The following is a 24,462-nucleotide window of genomic DNA, read 5'->3' on the forward strand; positions in this document are numbered from 1 at the left end:
AGAATTATGAAAAATAATAGAAGTAGAAATAGGAGAGCGAGATAGCATATCGGCCACCTTATTACTAGTTCCCTTCTTATACTTTATTACCAGATGAAACTGTTGAAGAAAACCCATCCACCTGAAATGATGAGATTGTTGTAACTTGGTTTGTGACTGAAGGTACTGCAAGGGCTGATGATCCATATGGATGATGGTCTCCTTGCCAATCAGGTAGTGTTTCCACTTTTTCACACTCTGCACCAAGGCATAAAGCTCCTTGTCATAAGTGGGATATTTTATCACAGCTTGAGAAAAATTCCCATAATGGTAACAAATTGGCTTCTTTTGTTGCATCAGTGCAGCTCCCATGGCATAACTGTTGGCATCGGTTTCGATCTTAAATGGTTGTTGGAGATCGAGTAAGGCTAAGACCAGCGCGGTACTGATCTTTTCCTTCAATGTTTCCAAGGACTTCTGTTGTCTTCCTCCCCATTGGAAGACCTATTTCACACTTGTCAATGTGTGCAAAGGTGTTGCAATAACAGAGAAATTAGCAATAAATCTCCTCCAATACTGGACTGCACCTAAAAAGCTACGAACCTCGGTTACACTAGTAGGCTTAGGCCAATTTACAATTGCTTCTGCTTTAGAGGGATCAATTTTTAACTGAACATGACCAACAATATGACCTAGGTAACCCAAAGAGGTTTTCCCGAACTCACACTTTGACAATTTTACAAAGAGTTTTTCTTTTTTCAGTACATCAAGCACTTTCTTTACATGACACACATGCTCAGCCCAGCTCTTACTAAAGACAAGTATATCATCTAAATATACAAGAACAAATTCATCAATGTAAGGCCGAAAGAGATCATTCATGACCCTCATAAAAGTGGCTGGAGTGTTGCAAAGTCCGAATGGCATCACCATCCATTCAAACAGCCCCTGTTTGGTCTTGAAGGCGGTTTTCCATACGTCCTACTCTGCGATTCGGACCTGGTGATAACCACTACGCAAATCCAACTTGGTGAAATAAACAACATTCTTTAATTGATCTAATAAATCATCTATGTGTGGAAGGGGATAGCGATTTTTCACCGTAATTTTGTTGAGCGTGCGCTAATCTATGCACATCCTCCATGTGTTGTCTTTCTTTGGCACTAAGACAATTAGTGAGCCACACGGAGAGGTGCTCAGCCTGATGACGCCTTGGTCCAGTAATTCCTACACTTGTCTCTTGACTTCCTCCATCTCAATAGTCGACATTCTGTACATGCCAATATTTGGCAAAGGAACGTCATGCTACAAATGGATTTCATGTTGGATTTCCCTCTTCGGAGGTAATCCCTTCAATTCCTGAAACAACTCATCATAATTAGAAATTAATTCAGATAATTCCTGTTTATGTTCCCGATCGCAGCCCTAGAAAACATCAGCGAATTCGGCCTCTTTCTCCCTTACAACCATAAGCATGCAACCCTTACTGGAATTCACTAGTCTTTTCATTTGTCCAGCACTTACAAGGCTGGCATTGATTTTATTTTGATGAGCCCTTACGATATATTCTACCCCATCTTTTGTGATTTGGTATTTGTTTTCATGTCGAAAGAAGACTGCCTTTCTATCATACAAGTATGGGCTCCCTAACACCATGCCACAGATATCCAGTGGTATTACATCCAGTTGTACTTCATCTACTAGCTTAGAAGCAATTACAAATTTGACCTTACACTGTTTGGTTACATTCAGTTTCACTTTATCAAGTATCCATCCAAGTGGGTAAGGTTTCAGATGTGGTTTTGTTTCTAAGCCAAGTTTCTTTACCAAGGATTCTGCAATTAAGTTTGCTTGGGACCCAGTATCAAACATAGTTTCTACTTTGGTGTGATTTACAACAAATATGATATGAAACAGTTCAATTCTCTTTCGGTCATTAGGAATGGACTCATTTACAGAACTGGTGCCTTCATGAGATTCAGAATTGACATGAGGTGTAAGAGTACCTTTTGTTCTCGCTATTATGATCAATGCTTCATCCCCGAATCCGATCCAAGGTCTTGCTGCACCGTTGCCACTGTCTTCTGCTTCCCTTTTCCTTCATACTTCTTCGGATGCTTTTCTGGGTGCTACTTCCAACAGTGAACGTCATCGTGGCCTTCCTTTTTGCAGTGATTGCAATACGGCCGTTCTCCTTCTTTGGCTGTTGTTGTTTTCTTTTCCTTTCCCTTCCATTTCGCTTTTGATTTACCATTAGGAGGTTTGAACGGTGGCTTTCTGGACTGATCATCCCTTTCATTTTTTCCCCTGCTCTCAATATGAATTGCCTTTATGTTGGCTGAGTCAATAGTGGTTGGTTCAAACAACAACAATGAATGCCTAATATAGCTATGCAATGAGCCAATATACTTAGTTACAACTTCAGGTGTATCAAGTGCAATACCCAAATTCAGTGCTTGCTTTCTAAACTCCTCTGTAAAACTCTGAACATCCTGACCTTTGCCTTGCCTTAAATACTGCCAATTCATTAATGCTTTTTGCTTGTATCCTAAGGGATAAAATTGTTCCTTTAACGCAGAAATAAAATCAAGCCATGAGGAAAAGAGGTTACCCACATTCTTACTGCGCTGCAATTTGCTCTCCCACCAAACGAGAGCAGTGCTGCTCAGCTGTAGAGAGGCCAGCTGAATCTTTGCCTCATCCTCCACGATCTATTGAATCCTACAGTAGACCTCAATCTGCCTAATCCAATTATTAAGATTTTATGCATTGCTTTCACCATTAAACATGGGAAGATCAAATTTAACATCTAATTTAAAGAAAGGTTTCTTAGATGCATCCTTTGAATTTCTATGATTATGGTGGTGAGAGGAAGGAGAACCTTCACTCCCGAAAGGAAAAGGAGGGGGTTCTTCTCCACCATTCCCATGTGTTGAACCTTGTCCTCCCAGATTTCTCTCCTTTGCTTTCTCCAGCCTTAAAACCAACTGAATGATACTCTCTGCCATTGATTAGAAAGTCTTTCTGAAATTACACTCCTCTTCAAGATGAGCTTCATCTTCTGCCATGTTTCTCCTTTGATGTGCACGCCCTACTTCGGGATTGAAAGGTTCTAGTTCCCCTTCACTTCTTTGGAACCTGTTTCTTATTAGCATATGAACATGCAATTCACATCTAAAAAGCCCTGCTCTAATACCACTTGATACAGGATACTTTCGCTTATAGATGTATGGAAAGAATCACATGTAAAAATTGCAGCGTAACACAGAATTATAATGTGCACACAAGAAAAGAAGAAGAAACGCATTAAAAAAAACATGAAGAGAGACACAAAGACTTGATAAGGGAGTTCGTCCAACTCGGACTACGTCTCCGGGCCCTGCTCTGTCAATGGGGAGGCCTTTATATTAAATGGAATAAAAAGAAGAGAATGTAATCATCTGATACCTCAAAAGAGGGTTACAACTCCATTCTGAAAGATGGCTGAGAATAGAAGAATTCAGATGGAGAAGTGGGTAGCACCAATGCGTCCGTGGTGTTGAGAGGGTTGAAAAACATCTAAGACTTGTCCAAAAAATACAAAATGCGCTATCAACCACCTGAAAGCTCTCTTGCCTCGAATAGCGTGTTGAAATTCGTCTCCCCTGCTTTTTCCAACTATCGGGCTTTTATAATGGGTCGTTTGGACAAATACCGCTTAAATCGGGGTTGTTTTGGCATCAAATAGAGGTCGTTTTAGTAGAAGGGTCGGCGGGTACAATAGACCCTAACACAAGATTTTTATTGTTCCAAGTGATAATATCCAAAAACCCTCGGAATACACTAAAATCTAACCAAATCCTTAAGCCCCGGACTTCAAGAAACATTAAATCGGGCATATATCCTTATCGGGTTCGGGCACGATATCGCAATCGGCATATCGGGAGTGCAACATTCCTGTTAACGGGGATTGCCGACTGCCGATCGCCGATCGCTAATATCAGCGTCGGCCGATCGCATCAGCATCCCACTCATATAACAGCTCAGTGTCCTAGTATGTCGATCGCCGATAACAATCCCGCCTATCGCTTTATATCACCGATCGCAATCATAAGTCGGCCCCTGCCTACTCCGATATCGCCGATATGTATATATGACCTTCCTCCGACCTGATATTTCGGCAATCACTGATCGGGGTCTTAAGGTCCGCCCTCTGCACAATTTCCAATGTGATTCATTTTTAAAGGAAAATGCCTCATTTTCTTAAGGAACATAGCAACCTTCTTTTCGTGATAACTTCAGCATCCAGACTTGGATTGAAGTGCCATTCACGCTGTTGGAATTAGGACGACGAGATCTACGCTCTGGTCCTGGGTTGACTTCATTCTGAGCACTTTGATTTTGGAGCTTTTCCATGCCATTGTATCTGAAGATCCACCTAGATCACCAACTAACTGGAACCGCCTACAACTCTATCACCAATCTACATAAAGCTTTAGATTCTATTTTTGGCTCTGTTCCTACTCAAGCTTGTCAAATACATGATAATAATTTATGCAAACACTTTTTAAACATAATACTTGTAGGTCATGAATGCATATGTTTTCATTGTTTCATTAGTTTCATTAGAGAATCATTAAGAAGGCTTACTTCCCTCTCTTACTAACTACAACAAACACATATTAGCCCATGCATTCACATAAAATAAGAAGGAGCCTGTCAAACCATGGAATAGAACCATAACAAGAGAACATTATATAATGAGAAATATAGCATGCATGTAACCAACATTTAACCATAATTAAACCATGAAAAGATAGTCATAAAATCACACATTCAACTAGAAATTGTGCTCATTAATCTCATTAAAAATAACACATATTAACATATGCATAATACCAACCAAGTTAAGGACTTCCATGTCCCACCCAACCATAGATTGGGACTAAACCAAATCTTTCTTTTAGCCATTCACCCTTGTGTCGTATTCCAAGCATGAATGTGAGATCACATGGGATAAACCAAACATAAACAAATAGGAAATCCAGAGGTTAAACCATCTCGACCCTCAAGCCACAGTATTTCACCTAAACCATTCCAAAAATCACTAAAACTAATACAAGCTTGGATGTCTCAGGATTTCTTCACTGTACCTAGAGGAATTCTCTTGTCTCTGCCCACCTGTTAAGAGCTTCCTAGATAAAACCATCTCCACCCTTAACCCTTGGGATATTCCTAAGACTAGAGCAACTGGATCTAAATCCACTAGCAACCCAAAGCTCAACCAAAATGAAAACCCACTATACCATGGTTATCCAGAAAATGGAAAGACAAGGTTGTACATCACTATTAATCCAGGAGAATACCATGCCTATGGAAACAAATATGACTAATAAACCAATTCATAAACCATGCATTCACATCCTAGTAAGATAATCAAAACATGCAACCTATTACCTGCAAAATCTCGTTGATGGTTGCCCTTTCTTTAGTTGATTTATGCTCTTGCTTATTGCTATCTAATTTTGTTCTTGCACTCCCTTACTTTGCTTTCTTGCTTGCTTGCTTGCTTGTGTCTTCCTTGTGTCCAAGTTTTATCTCTCTTTCTCTCCTCTCCTTCTCCAAGTGAGAATGCTCAAGTGAATGCTAGAATGTTTTCTCCCCTTTTTCTTTTCTTTTCCTTTCCTTTTTCTTCATTTCCCTTGTCTACATATTCTTGTCTCTTCATCTTCCTCTTCTCTTATTTTCCTTTATTTCTTGAATTAATTGCCATTTATTTCCTTTTTCCTTTTTCAACTCCAATGTCAATGCCAATTTCCATAGCCAATAACTAATTAACCACAAGTGACTCCCAATATAATGTTTTTTACCTCTTTTAGCTTGGAATATGTGTCCCATGACCTTAGTCTTATTTTTTCCTTTTATAATGCCCATTTATTACATGGAATTTATAATTTCAACCCGGGGTTATTACAAACCCCTCCCCCTTGGGGAACACCGTCCTTGGTGTTCTATGACACTTGTAACCAAACAAAACTACTAAGAAACATGACACCATACTGTGTATTGGAGCTTTATAGACACAACTTGATGCAGTGTTTACAAACATACAACTTATTGGAGCTTTATAAACACAAATCGATGCAGTATTTACAATGACATAGATATATAAATCAAGACACATTTTCTTCAACCAACAAATAAAGAAGGATATAAGGCTTGCATCTGATCAACCATCTCCCAAGTAGCTTCCTTGAGCCCAAAGTGCTTTCACTGCACTTTAACCTTCTCTATTGCTCAGTTTCAGAGCATGAGCTTATTTCGATGTAGGATGCATTGAAGCTTTGGCTAAAACTCTCCTTCTATTTCCACTTGCAATACAGACCAATCAATCACATTATTAGCATCCCATATAATCCTTTTAAGCAATGAAACATGGAAAACATCATGGAATTTCACTTATGGAGGCGAGGAAGTATGTAGGCCATTGGTCCAATCCTTTCAAGGATCTAAAAAGGCCCGCATTACTAAGGTCCCATCTTGGAACAAGAACCCATATTCAAGGAGATCTTCTTGGGCTTCATATGCAAGTACACATTCTCCCCAACCTAAAACTCCTTAAATAACCTATGTTGATCCGCATAGCTCTTCTGCCTATCTCATACTACCTTCAAATTCCTTTTGATAACCTACATCTCCTACTCCATCTCTCTCAACATATCTGGTCCAATCAACACCCTGCTCACTAGATCACTCCAACTAATAGGAGTATTACAACTCCTTCCATAGAGAGCCTCAAATGGACTCATCTTCAAGGATTCTTAATACTCATTATTATAAGCAAACTCCACTAGTGGAAGATACTCATCCCACTTCTTTTGTTGATGCATGACATACATCTTCAACATATCCTCAAGAATCATGTTAATCCTTTATTTTTGCCCATCTATCTATGTATTATAAGTTGACATACTAAAGGCTAACTATATCCCTAAGCCCGCAAACAACTCCTTCCAAAACCTGGAAGTGAACTTGACATCTCTATCTAATATAATCCTCTTGGGAACTCCATGCAACCTCATTATCTCCTTAATGAAGACTTGAGCCACTTCGCTAGCTTAACTAATAGACTTCACTGCAATGGAGTGAGCTACCTTTCTCAACTTGTCAACTATAACCATGATGAAGTCATGTTTCCTTGATATCCTAGGCAAACTTGTAATGAAATCCATGGAAATGACCTCCCATTTCCATTTCAGAATTGGAATAGGCTGCAATAAACCAGTTGGATACTTGCATTCATCTTTCACCTGTTGACAGTACAAGCACTTGGCAACAAACTCAACCACCTCTTTCTTCAAATTATTCCAATAGTAGAACTTCTTGATAGCTTTCAAAGTCTTCTGGTATCCTGGGTGGCCTAAATATGGCTTGACATGAAACTCTCTCAAAATAATCTTATTCAATTCACTATTGTCAGGCACATAGATCCTACTCTTGAATCTAACCAAGCCATATGTTGTGAGGTGATACTCCTCATCCTTATCACCTTCAACCTGCTGTTGCAGTCTCTACTTCAGTTGTTGGTACTTCTCATCATGTTTCCCTGCATGTAGGACCACTCTTGTAAATCTATCCCATAAGAAATCACAACTGAAATATGATTCACCTTCCCTCTCCTACTGAGATCATCTACAACCTGATTCTCCTTTCCTTTAATGTACCTGATTTAAAAATCAAACTCACTGAGAGTAGACAACCATCTAGCTTGCATGGAATTCAAATTAGGTTAGTTAAACAAGTACCTCAATCCACTATGATCACTTATCAAAATGAACCTCCTTCCAAGGAGATAATGTCTCTGCATCTTCAATGCATGAATGATAATTTCCAACTCAATATCATGAGTCACATAATTCTACTCATGCTCATTTAGCTTTTTTGATTCATAGTAAACCACCTGCTCTTCTTGCATTATGACTCCACCAAGTCCTTCCTTGCAAGAATTTGTACAAATCAAAAAATCCTTATCAAGATCTACAATGTTGAAAACTAAAGCATTGGTAAGCAACTACTTCAACTTATCAAAACTAGTTTCACACTCAGCAGTCCATTCAAACCTCTTTCCTTTCCTTTGCAAACATGTGATAGGACAACCAATCTTATAGAAGTTCTTAATGAACCTCCTATAATAACCTGTTATTCCCATGAATGATGTGATCTCATCCACATTCTTCAGAGCTTGCAAGTTGCCACTCCATGATAGCCTTAATATTTTTTGGATCCACTGCTATCCCTTCCTTGGAAAGAGCATGTCCCAAGTAATGAATCTGAGACTGAAAGAAGCTACACTTTTTGATATTCGCATACTACTTATGATCTCTCAACAACCTCAATAATGTTTCCAGGTGCTCTGCATGCTCCTCCTTATTCCTTGAATATATCAATATATAATCGAAAAATACTATCACAAACTTATCAAGGTATGGATGCAACACACTATTCATCAAACACATGAACTTGGTGGTTGGAGCATTGGTAAGACCAAAAGGAACCACCAAAAACTCATAGTGCCCATACCTTGTACAAAATGTAGTCTTGTAGATGTCTTCTTCTTTATGCACACTTGATGATATCCTGGTCTCGGATCAATCTTTGAGAATATTGCATCTCCTTCAACTGATTAAATAAATCATCAATTCAAGGATACACGTTCTTGATAGTCACCTTGTTTAGCTACCTGTAATCAAAGCACAATTTGAGAGTGTCGTCCTTCTTCTTTACAAACAATACTGGTGCACCCTAAGGAAATACACTTGGCCTTATGTATACCTTAAAAAACATCTCTTTAAGCTTCAACTTTAATTCCACCAACTCGGGAGCACTCATCATGTATGGTGCCTTAGATGTTGGTGTTGCTCCTAGTATCAACTCAATAGAGAAATCCACCTCTCTATGAGGAGGAAACTCTGGAATCTTTGCAAGAAACACATCCTAAAACTACTGCAAAATACGATACCTCCTTAGGAAATGATCATCCCCATCATCCTTCCCTTTGTCACTGGAAACATGAACTATAATAAATAAACATCCTTTCCTGCAGTTGCACTTATCTTGCATAGCTACAACCATCCTCATTGATCTAGGCTTCATCTTTCCCTAAAAGGCCCTCTTTTCTCCATCATCATCCAAGAACTCAATGGCCTTTTCATAGCATTCCACCTTGGTCCTATGAATAAATAGCCAATCCATGCCCAAAAGTATGTTATATGAACCTAAAGAAAGCAAATTTAGGTTTGTTGTTGTAGGCATGCTATGAAACTCGAATGCACAAGGCTTCACCCAATGATGAACTCTTCTCTTGGTCCCTATAGCCAACTGCACCAACCAAGATTTTGCATGCACTTCCTTATTCAAATGGCTCTTATCCACCAGGTGAGGACTAATATAGCTATGATTTGATCCAGGATCAATCAAAATAGAAACAACTTGATCACACATCTTACTTTCTGTATCAATAATGGATGTCTGGTGGTCTACTTTCTTGTTATCAACTACTGCATAGATCTAAGGAATGCTCTGGCCTACATCCCCAGCTGCCTATGCCTCCTAAGCCCTATAGGTCTGAGGCCTACCGCTGTGATACAAAGGACAATCCTTCTTGCAATGATCTCTATCGCAAATCCAACACTTCAAAGGTTCTCTACCATTGCCTTTATTCTATTGCTCCATAGGTTAAGACCCATGTCCTTTCTCAACTGCATTGAACTTCTTATGTCGGGCCACATTTTCCTTCTCATGTACATCCTAAGATCGTCCTCGCTTGTTAGGCCATTTTCCTTTATTCTTATCACCACCCTTCCAGACATGCTTGAACTCGGGCTTGTGCTTTGAATGTTCATAAAAATGCTTCAACTTTATGATGGCTTCCTCCAATGACTGACGTTCATCAAACTCAATCTGGTCTTTGAATGATAATGGAAATCAGTTGATGAACCTTTGGATATTTTCTTTTTCATCCTTGAGATATGGCACATATCTTAATAGTCATAGAAATCTAGTTGTATATTCTTCATATGTCATGGAACCCATCTTGAGCTCATAGAATTCCTTGGCCTTTCCATCATAATATATCTCAGACAAGTACCTCTTCCTGAAGAGTCTTTCAAAATCAGCTCCTTTTCCCCGATGCCTCTGACATGCTTGACATCTTCCCACAATATATCTCATTTTCCTTTAAGACTAAAAGTAGTTATTTTGGCTTTCATATTCTTTGAGTAATAATGAAACCTGAAAAATTTCTTCATCTCAATCAGTCATGCTCCTGCATCTTTTGACTTGGGCATCTCTCCATCAAAGGTAGGAGGCTTGGAATTCTTGATTTTTTTTGGAAAATACCCCTTCTCGCTCCTCCTATAATGATGTTGGCAATGATGGCGATGATGTCTCCCATAAGTAAATCTAGAATAAAATCCATGCCTACTATCCCTCTTCTTAGGTGTGTCCAAGAGTTTGCCACTCTTCACTATATCATCCATGTCCATCTTGTACCTTTTCTGATGCCTTCTATCTCCGTGACTTATCCCTAGTTGTCCCTACTTCAGAAAATATGAAAGGCTCTAGAGGATAACCACAGTAACTTCAAATCACTTTTCTTGAGATTTCACAAGACTTTCCTGTGTTTCAATCAACCTCTCATTGTTAGCCTTGAAACTTATGATCCCAGCTTGGGGTTTTTTACTCTTTTGAAGCCACTGGAGACATAATATTTACATTCTAAGCACTATAAAGCCATGTAAATGCACAAATTTGAGCACTTAATGAAAGAGGCCCAACATTGGAAGTTGGACAAAGATATGTAGCCCAGGAGAAGGGTGAACTCCTTTATCATTTTTGTTGCCATGTGTTTCCGATATTTTTCTTTGTTTTATATTGGTAACTAAGTTTAAAACCATTATTTTATGTGTTTTTCAAAGTGATCCATTGCCTAAAATACATAAAATTTTACTTGCAATTTTTCCATCACCTTCAAGTTTACATAACAGATCAATTTGGTATTAGAGCCTCGAACAAGATTATGGTAAATAATCGATACCCTCTTCCTCGAATTGATGATTTACTTCATCAGTTGAAAGATGTTGTGTATTTCACTAAGTTGGACTTGAGAAGTTGCTATCATCATATTAGGAGTGTTGAAGGAGACATATGGAAGACATTCTTCAAAACAAAGAAAGGTTTGTTTGAATGGTTGGTTATGCCATTTGGGCTTTGTAATCCTCTTGCAACATTCATGAGAGTTATGAATGATGTCTTAAGGCCTTTTCTTGATGACTTTGTGATTGTCTACTTAGATGACATATTGATTTTCAGAAAAACTCGTGAAAAACATGTCAGACATGTTAGGAAAGTATTAGATGTCTTAAAGAAAGAAAATTTGTTTTTAAAGATGTCTAAATGTGAATTTGGAAAGACCTCGTTAGTGTATTTGGGACATATTGTTGGAGGGGGTGAATTGAAGATAGATCCCTCAAAGGTCAAAGTCATTGTAGATTGGCCTAAACCAATAATGTAATAGAGGTTAGAAGCTTTTTGGGAGCAGCTCAATATTGGAGAAAGTTCATTTCTAACTTCTCATCAATTGCAGCTCCATTACATGCCTTGACAAGTGTGAAATAGGTTTTTCAGTGGGGAGGCAAGCAACAAAAATCCTTCGATGCATTGAAAGAGAGAATCAGTACAACTCCAGTACTTGCACTTCCTGATTTAAGATAACCATTTGAGATACAAACTGATGCAAGTGACTATGCCATGGGAGCGTTCTTGATGCAACATGGTAAGCCCATTTGTTACCATTCTGAAACTTTTAATGGTGCAATAGTTAACTATTCTACATATGACAAAGAATTATATGCATTGGTGAAAAGTGTGAAAAAATAGAAACACTATTTGATGGGAAAGGAAACTATCATTCACATTGATCCTCAACCCTTGGCACTTGCAATCACAAACCAAGCTATAGAAAGCGAGGCATTTCAGATGGATGGGTTTCTTACAGCGATTCCACTTAGTGATAAGGTATAGGAAAGGTATTTATAACAAAGTTGTCGACATGCTTTCTAGACAAATTGTTAGTGCTTCAGTTATTCTTAAGCATAATTCTATCATGCATGAGATCTATGTTGAACAATATGCTTTAGATGACGATTTTAAATATGTATATGCAACTTTGTGTCAAGGCAACCAAGTAGAGGAATTAGATTACCATGTTCATGATAAAATTTTGTATCATCTTGGAAAGTTATGCATTCCACAAGGTGAAAGAGTCAACATCATAAGGGAAGCACATACTTCTCTTATTGCTAACCATTTTGGTGTAGGCAAGACGGTGGCATAATTACAAAGGTATTGTTATTGGCCTCGTATGAATGAAAGTGTATCACGATATGTAAGAGGATGTTCTTTATGTGCTACTAGTAAGCCTAGCAATAGAAAGTTAGAATTGTATACTCCACTTCCAGTTCCTTCTTGTCCTTGGCAAAGTGTTTCTATAGTCTTTGTAGGAGGACTGCTTATGTCTAGGAAAAATCATGATTATCTTTATGTTGTGGTGGAGCGTTTAAGCAAGATGTGTATTTTTATGCCTTGTAAGAAGCAGGGTACAATTGAATAGACTGCACAAATGTTCTTTCAAAATGTATGGGTACATTTTGGGTTGCCCAAACCTATTATTTCTGATTGATATTCTCGATTTGTCGAGAAATTTTTGTCAAGTTTATGGGGACTCATGGACACCAAGTTGAAAAAGAGCACAACATTCCATCCACAAACTGATGGTCAAACAGAAGTGGTGAGCAGAATGGCAATACATCTTCTTCTTGGTTATTGCAACAAACATCCTAAGCTTTGGGATGAACACTTACACTACATTTAGCATGCGTACAACTAGGAAAAGCATTCATTGACTCAAACATCTCCATTTGATGCCTGCTTTGGATACTTACCAAAATCTCCTTTAGATTTTATCTTTGGAAAATATGTTGTTATTGATGGTCATAGTGACATTGATAAGGCCAAGTAATTCATTGAACAAGTTCAATTGGTGCATCAGATGATTTAAGAACAATTGGAAAAGAGCCAAGCCAAGTACAAGACAAGGCATGATAATCATCGTGTTGACAATAATTTTTAGGTTGGAGATGAAGTTTGGCTTTACATTAGCAAGGAGAGGCTTAAAGGAGAAGTTAAAAAACTGAAACCAATAAGGTATGGACCTTTCAAGATTCTAAAAGAGATTGGTAATAATTCCTTCTAGTTGGATTTGCCTCCATATATGCAAATGTATGCAGTTGTTAATGTTGAGAATTTGAGATTATATGAGCCTCTTTTGATTGAAGATCAAAGAGAGCATGTTCAGATTCCTTCAATAGAATATTTCTCTCCTGAATTTCTTAAAGAATTGCAGCAAGACACTATCCTTGATAGAAAAACAAGAAGTTCAAAATGAGGGAACGTGGAGTACCTTCATGTGGGACTCAAAGGCACAAATCCAAGCAAAGACAAATGGATTGAGGTTGGAAGGGTGAGGGAATTGTACCCTCATCTATTTGTTGATTGAAAGTAGTCTTTTGGAGGTCCAAAAGCTTCCAATGGGGAGGAGTGATCCAAGGGATCAATAAAGTTCTCAACATTCAAAGTGTTCAAAAGTGCTTGAAAACTATACCAAAGCATAGATATCAACGACCTAAATCCAACGCAACTTGAATTTCTCAAAACTGATGTCATATGCTCCTGATATCACGTTCTGATCATTTTCCCAAATAGGTAAAACATTTGTAGGTTGGATGTAGGGATACTAACTAGGTAGTCCATACGATGACTAGGCAGGATGACTGTGCCTCATGGGCCAAAGGCAAGCTACCAAGTGCACTATTTTGATTGGTTTGTTTTGGGCATATTTGATTGGTGGTTGAGTTTTTATTTGGGCCAATGGTGGGATGCCATGTGGCCCAATCATGGGTTGCCACATGGCACCTCAGGAGTCAACAAAATTTTGGCAAGGGTCAAACTGCTACTGACTAGAATCGAACACGAAACATATGGAGTCATAACACCGAGCCTTACCACTCTATTGTCAGGTGTTACTTAACATATGTAGTGGTAAATATTTATTTAAAGTGTAAGCGTTGATGTATTGGGGAACGAGGTCGGGGTTAAGCCCTAGCCCCCGATCACCTCACCACCCATGGGACTACAGGCAGGTGGGAGACAAGGGCTTGGGCTTAGCTCCAGCCCAAGGTTCTGGCACCCACAAGTAAATCATCACCAAACCAGAGCTAATAGTTGCGGGGGCAGAACTTTGGGGACCAGCGCACAGTCATAGCACCTACATATGACCAGTGGAAATCAACGAAGATCTCGATGGAGTACTTAACTGTCAGGCACAGAGAATACAGGATAAGCCCTAGTTTTATAGTGGCAATGGAACCGAAAGCCGAGAGCCAGGGGGCTATGCTGACGGGGCGGGCATTAGCCCCAGCCCTCGGGTGCATGGCCCCATGTGGCCCAATTTTTCCACCTACAGGCCTTCTTGGGCATTTAAATGGAACCACAAAATGCACCCGAACTGGCAGGAATCTCGCCGGCGCTAGGAGAAATTGGTGCTCGGCACGCCTTGGAAAGGCGGAATTCATAGAATGGTTAGTAGTTCAGTCTAGTTTGTAGTGCAATTAACATGAAAAGCTTCTAGAGAGCATAAATTCTTCATTTTTTGGCCAAATTTAGCCCAACAAGAGCCCAACTTGGGGTTTTTTACTATTTTGGAGCCATTGGAGACATAATTTTTACATTCTGAGCACTGTAAAACCATGTAAACACAAATTTGAGCACTTAATGAAAGGAGATGTAGCCCAAGAGAGGAGTGAACTCCTTTATCATTTTTGTTGTCATGTGTTTATGATATGGTATATTTGTCTCTCTTTAATGTTGTTAACTAAGTTTAAAACCATTATTTTATGTGTTTTGCAAAGTGATTCATTGCCTAAAATACATAAAATCTGACTTGCAATTTTTCCGTCACCTTCAAGTTTACATAACAAATCAGAATGTGGGAGCTCCTTCAAATTTGCATAGGCAAAGTAGGTCACTTGAGAGGTACACTGGCTACATGGCTCTAATGAATGAGCTTATAGAGACTAAGTCGTCCTCTTTTGAGGAAGCAGTAGTGAAACTCATTTGAGTTGATTCCATGGTGGAAGAGTAGAAATCCATCATGAAGAATAGTGTTTGGGAAGTGATCCCAAGACCATCAAATAAATCAGTTGTGGGTTTGATATGGATCTTCAAGGTTAAGCATGCAGCAAACGGAATCATAGAGAAGTATAAGGCCAGATTTGTGGCTAAAGGATTCTCTCAAGTTGAGGGAATTAACTATGAGGAAATATTTGCTCCCGTAGTAAGGTATTCATCCATTAGATCAATTCTTGCACTGGTTGCACAAATGGGGTGGAATATCCACTAGATGGATGTAAAAAAAACATTTCTCAATGGTGTTATTGAGGAGGAAGTGTACATAGAGCAACCAAAAGGTTTTGAGACATTTGATCATGAGTCTCATGTGTGCAGACTTAGGCGAGCATTGTACAGTCTCAAACAGGCACCCCGAGCTTGGTACACTAGGATCGACAATTATCTCAGTGGATTGGGCTTCACCAAAAGTGAAACAGATGCAAACCTCTATCATATTTTGGTATAAGATAAATTTCTTATCATTTTTTAATATTTTGATGATTTAATATTAACAAGTGATGAGCAGTTAATCATCTCTTGCAAGGAGGACCTTGCAAGGGCATTTGTGATGAATGACATGGGTCTCATGCACTACCTCCTAAGGCTGGAAGTATGGCAAGGTGATGGGGAATTGTTCGTGTATCAAGGCAATTATTCCACCGAGATACTACACATATTTGTATGGAGACTTGTAAGCCCATGGAGACACCTTTAGCAACCAACCAGACGAAGGAGAATGACACTTCAAGTGAAGAGGTTGATGCTACCATTTACCGATAGCTAGTGGGTTCATTGATGTATATGTGAATGCACTACCAGATATGCGCGATGTAGTCAACCAGCTGAGCCAAGCTATGGTTAAGCCGACCAAATTGTATTGGAAGGCAGCAAAACATGTTTTACGGTACCTCAGAGGCACTACCTAGTATGGATTATGGTACAAATGGACAAAGGGAGTGAGGTTGTCTGGCTTCACATATGCAGATTAGGTAGGGAGTCCATCTAATCGAAAGAGTACATTAGGTGGAATTTTCAGTGTTGTCTTTGCAGTTGTTTCATGGTAAAACAAGAAGCAGAGATCTGTGACACTCAACTCAGCAGAAGCAAAATACATGGCTACAATGCAAGCAACACATGAAGCGATATGGATGAGAAAGATACTTATGGGGCCATTTGGTCAGATGATGGATCCAGTTGTTCTCTATTATGATAATTAGAATGTCATTAAGCTCTCTGAGAATCTCGTATTTCACGATCGATCCAAGTATATAGATATCTAGTATCATCATGTATGGGACTATGTGTAGAGGCAGATAATGTTGCCACAATACATTCCGACAGAGGAACCGGATGTTGACATCTTGACAAAGGCCTTGGCAAGAGGGAAGTCAGAATTCCACAGGTGCAGGATAGGGGTGTTTGATAATCTCTTTCTTGCTAAGAGGGAGTGTTGAGAAGTGTAGCAAGAAAGACTCAATTTGACTTTGCCTTGGTCAAATTAAGAAAATTCAAATTTCCATATCAGCAGACAACTTGGAGACAACTAACCAAGGTAACATGGCTCTTGTCACTCAGTTGGCTCAGTAAATTTGAGTTAGAGGGCTTGGAGTTCAATTAAGCATGTGTGATTGCTAAATGTTAGCAATCAAGGTCAGTTATTTCTAGTTGTATTAAGTTAAACTAGTTCTAACTGTTGATTGAACAAGTTGGAGGTAAGTTGTGTAGTGGGAAAACAATCTAACTTAGTGATCATCCAGTTATCTAATCAATCAGTTCAAAATAGCTAATGCATGCAGATAATTCGAGTTCCCCGGTTGTGGTGGAGATTCCAAGGCAGTGTAACATCAGTTGTAGACTAGTCTTCAGTTTTCATGTGTTGCATGCAGTTAGAGATACAACTTTGGGAATTATGCAATCAATTGGAGGAAAAATCTTAAATAATAGGGGCCTAATTCCTCAGGATTTGTGCAAGGAATTAGGGGCTCAAGCAGATGCAAAAATTGACTAAGTATGGGTTATAGTTTCTCATTGAGCAAATAGATAGGTTATTCACTTGCACGTTGTGCTTAGAGTGGGAAAGCAATTGTAATACATTCTCTATTCATCTTACTAATGCATAGAGGCTTGAGGGGTTTTTCCCAGTTGGATTCCCCTAGAAAAATATTGTGTATGTGTGGTTTTTCTTGTTGCATGTTTGCGAATGTTCTAAATTTTGAATTAAATTCCGCAAATCAATGGAGTAGAATTGTGTCTCCTGATTTTAGATCAAACTTCTTGAGTAGTTGCAATTCTATCACCAAATTTCTGTAGTGTTAACATCATGTATAAGGGCTCTAAAGTGTCTCCATTATTTAACCTTTATGTAATGCTTTCCATTAATACTCATTCATTTCACAATGCACTCTCTTGACACTCATTCAAACTATTTATAAATGCTCCTATCTCAAACTTGGTCATAATTTATACATAAATTTTAAACAACATGATTATTGCATTGAACTTGATTATTTAATTGTAATAAATCAAAATATTGTAAACAATAATACAATTTGTATAAATAGACAATTATTCGTACATTATGATGAAGCATGATTGCTACATTGTAATAAGCCTAGATCCATCTTAACTCCATATTCACCCAGGATCGAGAGGGATTAAATATCTTTTCACTCTAAAAGAGGTTTGGAGGGATCAAATATCTTTTCACTCTAAAAGAGGTTTGCACATCAAGATATTCGAGCCTCGATGCTTGTGTAGATCTCGAGTTATGTTGGATCTAGGCTGCTTTAATTATTGATTATGATTAATTATAATTATAATTATAACTATAAGTATTAATTTGTTTATTTAATTTCCCTCTTTAAATATATTATATTCCACATAAATACCATTCGCCAATACCATAGTTTCTCATTAATCTAGAGCTCAAAAACCTTGTAACTTGACATAATCAAATTTATCTTAACTATCCAACAACAAAAAAAAACATAAAAATTTTATTAGTTTAAAATTATTTTATTTTTTATTTTAATCTAAAATTATTATTATTATTATTTTTATTATTTTTGTTTATATAATAATACGAGCCATGATATTATAATATTTCTTCTATACTAAACTAGAGAACATCTCTGAACCCAATAAACCATAATAAAATTTTATATAAACTTTTAATTTGACAAATTTTATATAAACTTTTAATTTGACAATAATATTGAGATAATATTATTTTTAGTTTTTTATGAAATAAATATTCCTTCCTAACATCACACCGGAATGATATATATATATCAGAAAACAAAATTTCGTATGATGGGTGGTGACAGAACATGTGTGTTGACCGAATAAACGTGTGAAGTAGGTGTCTTTTCATCTACCCGCATGCTTCACAAACGTGTGAACAAGGGGTCTTTTCATATCCACGCATGCTCATCTTTGAACAAACGTGAGAACTTTGGTGTCTTTTCATTCAATAATAAGGGGAAAATATCATTTGGTATATCTCTTTCCACACTAATTTGGAAGTGTGTCATTATCCCACATATCCTGGGTGAGAAAACTTGCGTTATTAAAATTTATGAAACTGATTTAAGGATATTTATAAACAATTAAATAATATTATAAGATATGGTTGGCATTATAAAATGGCAAGTGACATGTATGCCCTCCATCACATAGATTCCATTTTTGAGTGGTTCATATGGTGTGCGCCATAAAACATCCTCGTGCTACCTAGAGGGAATATCATATTATTATTAGCAATCAAATTGCATGTTTGATGGGATTTCGGGTCATAGTTGAATATCTTGGATGATTTTAGTATTGTAATTATAAAACTTAAATATATAATTTTATTTTATTCCTATATATTACAAATAATTTTTATATTATATTTTAGTACTAAAAAGAATGTAAAATAATTAAGTAAAAATTTTCGTAAAAATTATATAAAAGAAATTTTGGCCAACTCATTTTGAATTAATTAGTGTGATTTTTTATTAAGATCACGACCAGATGAAAAAGCAAACTATGAAAAAAAAAAATATTTTCACTAATTTTAAGAAACAAACTAAATCATAATGTTTTTAGTAAATTTAATTAAAGAATAATATTTTTATACAATTTGATTGATATAGCGTCCAAAAATATATCCTACTAATAACTTGTAATATAGTAAAAAAACAAACAATTAAATTAATCTATTAACTTCATTAATTCAATATACATTTTTAATATATATATATATATATAAAATAATAAAATTTATATTAGTTAGTTAGTTTTACTTTTTATTTTCTAATATGTTTTATATGTATCATATGCACTATTTAATTAAACAACCATAACTTATATAAAATTTATTTCAATTATTTTTGAATTTATATTTTGAAATTAGATTTAACTCACATAACAATATTTTATATTTTAATAATTTAATTGAAAAAAATATATATGAATTAATGTTTAATTTTATGATGTTATTTTATTTATATATGTTATTCATTTTTTTAATTAATTATAATAATTTCAAATTAATTAATAAAAAAATATTATTAAAACTAAATTAATAAGTTATTTGGGGTAACTTAATTGGTTTATATTCTAAATTGGTATTTTTTTTATAATAGTGAAGTGTTAATATTTTAATTTATCTATAGTTGTTTATTGGGAGTGACATGGTTCATTCAAAAGTTATCAATTCCTTGAATCCAAAAAAATTGAATTAATAATAATATTTAAAAAAAAGCAATTATCATTATTAATATTTCAAATTATTTATCTAATTTTAAACTATTTGTATTTTCTCCTTATTATTTAATAATAAATAATATTTATGATATTTTATTATAAAAAATAATAATAATAAAATATACTTATGGTTTTAGTTATTGTAGAAATTCTCACTGTAGATGAACAGATTATGCAATAGACTAAAGCAAAATACAATATCTACTTCTACAACAAACTTTGCGAAAGCTTAATCGAATTGAGCAAGATCAATGAGAACACATATAACTGAGAATGAGAAATCAATCACCCATAACACAGAAGAAATAACCTGGAGAAAGCCTCAGCCTAAAACCTCAATCTCTGCATTATCATACAAGTGGAAATCTTGTTCAAGGTACAAAAAGAATCAGCTCTCAAGTTATCCTGCTCTCTCTGCAATCAAACAATACAGCTCACAAACTGAATAGACATTGTATATGTCCTCCTTAAGCCCTCCAAGCCTCCTATTTCCTTGCGCAGCTTTCCTTGGTGTCCAGTGATGCCACATGTGTGAATTGGCCTCATCACACTTACAAAACCTGAAGAAGTAATTGTGCAATCCTCAAGGAAAGAATTCCTTCTGCATGCAAGGGATATTCACAATGGAATATTCTAGCAACTGATAGTACATTGTCCCTCCATCTGATCTCATCTGGGTCTCTGTCTGAACTAACATGCATGAGTTATTTATGAGAGAATATTCAGTTATCTGAAGTGCAGCAATTACATACATGAATGCATTAAGTAACTAAATTCACAATTAATTCAACAACCTATTTGAATTAATATAACTGGACTTGACTCGGTTAACCAAGCCAACTAATTACAACTCATCATTATCTCTTTAACTGATGGATAAATTCCTCAATCAATGGATAAACTGTTGCATGTCCCCACATAGACTTCATGTTTGATTTTCTACAACTGATTAACTCATGGTGAATTAATTAATTATTTTACAAACAGCTGCTAAGATCAAATTCAAATTTTATTTCTCTATTTTAGTTCAGGGACTAGCTAAAATAGGAAGGTATCCTGAAATGCTATTTATAGCAATATTAAATTTAGCACTTCTGTATTTAGCATTTCTTGTTGCTATTTTCAACACTCCCTCTCAACAAGAAAGGGATTATTAGTAACCCCAATCCTGTCTCTGTGGAACTCGAACTTGCATTTTGACAATGCCTTAGTTAAAATATCTGCATCTTGTTCCTCGGTCGAAACATACAGCAACAACATGATCCTCTTGACCACACAGTCTCGAAGATGGTGATACCGGATATCAATGTGCTTGGACTTGTCATGAAAAATTGGATTCTCAAAGAGTTTGATACAACTCTGGTTATTGTAGTAGATCACTGTTGGATCCATCCTCTGACCAAACAATCCCACTAGAATCTTCCGCATCCAAATGGCCTCACATGCAGCCTGACTAGCAGCCATGTATTCAGCCTCTACTGAGCTAAGTGCAACTGATCTTTGTTTCCTGCTGTACCAGGAAACTGCAGCTGAACCAAGGTTGAAGATTCCTCCAGAAGTGCTCTTTCGATCTAATGGACTCCCTACCCAATCCGCATTTGTGAAGCCCTGAAGCTTCACTCCCTTTGTCCGTCTATACCACAATCCGAACTGAGATGTGCCTCTGAGGTATCTCAGCACATGCTTCGCTACCTTCCAAAACAGCTTGGTAGGTTGAACCATAGCTTGACTCAGCTAGTTCACCGCAAAGCATAAGTTGGGTCGTGTGTTCACCAGATACATAAGTGAACCCACTAGCTGCCGATAAACAATAGCAACTACTACCTCACCTGAAGTAGCATCCTCCTTCCTCTAGTTCCCAAATAGAGGAGTCTGCATGGGCTTGCACTTCTCCATGTGAAAGCGCCTGAGTATCTCACTGGCATACTTGCCTTGAGACACAAATACTTCCCCATCTTTCTGCACACATCCATGCCTAGAAATTAGTGCATAAGGCCCATGTCCTTCATCTCGAACTCTCTTGCAAGGTCCTCCTTGCAAGACTGTATCAGCTAATCATCACCTGTCAAAATCAGATCATCGACATAAAGAACAATGATCAATGGTTTACCTTCTACCATGATGTGGTAAAGGTTCGAATCTGCTTCACTCTTGGTGAGGCCCAAACTAGTGAAATAGCTTTCGATCCTAGTGTACCAAGCACGGGGTGCTTGCTTCAGCTCATACAAATCCCTCTTGAGTCGGCACACATGCGACTCATGATCGAAGGTCTTGAAACCCTCTGGCTGCTCATTGTACACCTCCTCCTCAATCTTCCCATTGAGGAATGATGTCTTCACGTCCATCTGGTGGATCTTCCACCCCATTTGAGCTGATAGTGCCAGCATCGATCTAATCAATGAGTACCTTGATACGGGAGCAAAATTCTCATCGTAGTTGATCGCCTTGACCTGTGAGAAACCTCGGGCAACAAACCTTGCCTTATGTTTCTCAACACTGCCATATGCTGCCTGCTTTACTTTGTAAAGCCATTTGGAACTCACCACTGACTTGCCCTGAGGTCTTGGGACAACATCCCACACACTGTTCTGAATGATAGAGTCATACTCCTCTACCATTGCATCAACCCAGACTGGTTGCTGCACTGCCTCCTCGAATGAAGAAGGTTCGGTATCTACACACTCCCCAACCAAGGCCATGTACCCAGTGTACCGCTCGGGCGACCTCCTCTATCTGCGCTGAGAAGATGGTTGTCCCACATTCTCCCGCACATCCAACATCAACCTGTCAGCTTCCCTTGAGCGTTTCTGCCCATCTCTGGAAGTCTCAGAATGAGTGGATGTCTCCACTACCGAATCCTCTGCATGAGGCTGCTCCGCATCAATCTGAGGCTCCTCCTCCTTAGGAACTGAAAGTTCCTCCTCTGCATGCAACTTGAGCTCCCTCTCAAGTGATAAGCACATGGCTTTGAACTTCAGATCCTTGTGTACCAATGTTCTCTGAGTGGAAGGCAGGTACACCCGATAGTTGTGGGGTGTATTTGTGTACCCCACAAGTATTCCCAACTCAGCTATTGGGTCTAGCTTCTTCCTGGCATCTTTGGTCACATGACAGTAAACTGATGATCCAAAGATTCGGAAGTGACTTACATCAGGTCACTTCCCGGAAAAGGCCTCCATAGGTGTCTTCATCCCCAGTATACGGTGCGGGCTTCTGTTCTGCAAGTATATTGTTGTATTGCATGCCTCAGCCCACAAATGCAGTGGTAGGCTTTGGTCATGCAACATCGCTCGAGCTGCTCCCACAATCGATCTATTCTTCCTTTCGGCCACCCCATTCTGTTGTGGGTTATGGGGTGTCGTCAACTCCCATTTAATACCTTCTACAGCGCAGAAGTCTTTAAACTGTTGGGAGACATACTCTCCACCATTGTCGCTACGCAAGGCTTTTATTTTCTTTCCAGATTCTTTCTCTGCCAAGGCTTTAAACTCACAAAACCTCAAGAAGGTCTGATCCTTCTTTTGCATAAAGTAAATCCAGCATTTACAAGAAAAATCATCAATAAAAATAACATAGTACCTTTGTTTAGTGGTGGAGGATGTAGAGAATGGTCCACAAACATTTGAGTGAACTCGCTCCAGGATTGCTCCAGCTCTACTGTCCCGCTCTGGAAAGGAAGTTTTCGCATACTTACCCAAGGTACAACCTTTGCATGTATTTGTCTGCTTAAGTTTTCCCTTGGGTAACCCGGTAGAAATATGTTGCATGATCTTCAGGGCTCCATGGTGCAAGTGGCCCAGTCTTCTATGCCATAGCTTGCCAACATCTTGGCTCTGCACCATCTCAGCTTTGTAACTCAAAGCAACACAGTCGTCTACCTCCAACTTGTAGAGATTCTTTACTCGAATCCCAATTCACTTTGTCTATGCAGTACCGACATGCCTCAAGAAAACATTTCCTTTACTAAAGACTACATCATAGCCTTTATCTTCTAGCATAGCGACAGACACACGATTCTTCTTTGGACCTGGTACATACTTTACATCAGTTAGGGTGAGGGGAGCTCCATGCTCCCTCTAAAACACAACCGTACCTGCACCTAAAACACATTACTTTCTATCATTGCCCATCTCGATCCGCATCTGGAGATCCTTCTCCTCAAAGGTACTGAAAAGATTCTTGTCACCTGACATGTGGAATGAAGCTCCACTGTCCAGGTACCACACACATCCCACCATGGATGAAACCATGCATGCGATAAGTGAGAAATCCAGCTCAAATTATGAGGCCAGTGCCTCACCATCAGATCCCTTCGAGGAATCCTTCTTGTATTTCTTCTGTGGACAATTCATAGCATAATGGCCCACTTCATGACAATGAAAGCATCATACTTTTGACTTGTCAATCTTCTTCCCACCATGGGAAGAATCGGATTTGGGATGGGACGCCTTCCCTTTCCCTTTCCTCGCC

Source organism: Pinus tabuliformis, chromosome Q (genome assembly GCF_031772625.1).
Source record: "Pinus tabuliformis cultivar Carrire ecotype Pingquan chromosome Q, CPIR1, whole genome shotgun sequence".
Classification (NCBI taxonomy): Eukaryota; Viridiplantae; Streptophyta; class Pinopsida; order Pinales; family Pinaceae; genus Pinus; species Pinus tabuliformis.